The sequence below is a fragment of the Lathyrus oleraceus genome, chromosome 1 (assembly GCF_024323335.1).
Source record: "Lathyrus oleraceus cultivar Zhongwan6 chromosome 1, CAAS_Psat_ZW6_1.0, whole genome shotgun sequence".
Classification (NCBI taxonomy): Eukaryota; Viridiplantae; Streptophyta; class Magnoliopsida; order Fabales; family Fabaceae; genus Lathyrus; species Lathyrus oleraceus.
In genome coordinates, this window is record NC_066579.1 from 145,677,144 (window position 1) to 145,679,444 (window position 2,301).

A 2,301-nucleotide genomic window follows, 5' to 3' on the forward strand; every position below is an offset into this window, starting at 1 on the left:
GCCGCCATTTTTATTTCCGCATTGCAATTTATTCAACCCTCCGATTGGAGCAGGTTTTTATTACTTGTCTTTATCTTATTTATTTTCCCGCACTCGCTTTACTTTATTTATTTTCCCGCACTCACTTTACTTTATTTATTTCTCGCATTCGCTTTACTTTATTTATTTCCCACACTCGCTTTACTTTATTTATTTCTCGCATTCGCTTTACTTTATTTATTTCTCGCACTCGCTTTAAATTATTTATTTCCTCGCACTCGCTTTACTTTATTTATTTTCCGCACTCGCTTTACTTTTATTTATTTCCTCGCACTCGCACTACTTTTATTTATTTTAATGCACTTTTACTTTACCATGTCTAGCTAAATTTATAAGGCTAGAATGTAAGGATCGTAATTGAACCAGTAATCCGTACAATTGTTCGTAGAAACACTTGAGGGCTATTTTAACTTTCAACTTAAGTTTTCCCCCACTTCAATTCCGTTGGGTAAGATCGAAAGCCGTCCAACGTCTTTTTAAGCTTAATTGTTTTTAACTATTTCAAAAACAGCGAAAGCGCTTTGTCTAGTTCATTAGGGGTTTTTAACATAAATAAGAAAAGAGATTTTAAAACTATTTTCGGACGCGTTTATAAGTTTAGAGTCTGGTTCGTGAGAACCTCTTTTGGTTAAGAAATCCAGGTTATAATACTTTTCAACTTAGTCAAGATACTATATTTCTTAAAAATAGGTTTACTACTCTAACGCAATGCGCGCCTTTTTATAAGTGACAATAAGAGGGTTTGATTAGGGAGTACAACTCGGTTCTGAATACGCGAAAGCGACAGTTCCTGTTAAATTAGTTCTTTTCAAAGTAGGAAACACTGCCCATAAGTAGCTCTACTAGCAAGTACTTGGATTATCAATTAATTACGTGAATTACATTCGACCCTGTCTTTATCAATTATATCTTTATTTCAACACTTTACTTTTCATTGCACACTCCAAAAACACCTATTTCGATTTCCTTTGATAAACACCATAACAATAGATAACGATAGATTGACACTTGGTCTCTGTGGATTCGACAATCTTTTATATTACTCTGACGCGTTCGTATACTTGCGAAAAGCAACGCACCAAGTTTTTGGCGCCGTTGCCGGGGACCAATTTCGTCAAATTTCATTTTCCTGTTGTTATATCGTTTAGACTTAGGCTATTTCCCGTCGATCAATGCGAAGAACTCGCAGCACCGGAAGTTTAAGCTTAGTATATCCTCTGGCGGAACCTGAACCTTACGCTCGCGCACGTTTATTCTTTCATAGAATTAAGAGAGCTATGGCCGAAGATCAAAACCAAAGACCTCTTAAAGATTTCGCTCAACCATCTAATGAAGAACCTAGTTCTAGTATAGTAAACCCAACCATCCCAGCTAATAATTTTGAACTTAAACCATCTGTGTTACAACTAGTGCAACAGAGACAATTCGCGGGTCTCGCTACTGAGAACCCAAACCAACATTTAAAAATATTTCTTCAATTAGCAGACACTTTTAAAACCAATGGAGCTTCTCCTGAGGCAATACGTTTAAGATTATTTCCTTTTTCCCTCAGAGATAAAGCCCTATCATGGTTAGATTCCCTTCCACCCAATTCCATTACGACTTGGGATAACCTTAGAAGAGTTTTTCTTGCTAGATATTTTTCCCCGAGTAAAACCGCCGTTCTTCGAAACCATATAACTAGATTTACCCAAAACCAAGGAGAATCGTTGTTCGAAGCTTGGGAGAGATATAAAGAGTTGTTACGATCATGCCCACATCATGGCTTAGAAAATTGGTTAATCATCCAAACCTTCTATAATGGACTTCATTACAACACAAAGATGACCATCGACGCTTCCGCAGGCGGTGCTCTGATGAACAAACCTTATCCTGAAGCTAGTGCCCTCATCGAAGATATGGCTCAAAACCATCAATCATGGGGATTCGAACGAGCGACAGTTGAGAAGAAGGAAGCCCAAGGAGGAGTGCATGAACTAAGCTCTATAGACATGATGCAAGCTAAAATGGACACATTAGCCCTTAAGGTCGAGCATATGTGCATAAACCCGAATACTGTAGCCGCAGTTTCGTCGGATTGTTAGATATATGGAACCAAAGGACATCAACCTGCAGAATGCAGTCTATTAAACGAAACCCACTCTGAGCAAGTGAGCTACATCCAAGGGAACCCATATTCGAATACCTATAACCCTGGATGGAGGAATCACCCGAACTTCTTCTATAAAAACAATAACCCTATTCAAAATAATGCACCTCCGA

The 2,301-nt window shown here is 38.1% G+C and overlaps 1 non-coding gene across 1 annotated transcript; it reads right to left on the reverse strand.

Moving 5' to 3' along the window:
* Nucleotides 1-1,700: 1,700 nt before the first annotated feature.
* On the reverse strand, nt 1,701-1,807 carry LOC127117126 (small nucleolar RNA R71). Its single transcript, XR_007801886.1, has one exon. It is a non-coding gene; the product is annotated as a small nucleolar RNA R71 (small nucleolar RNA).
* Between the last annotated feature and the right edge of the window lie 494 nt (nt 1,808-2,301).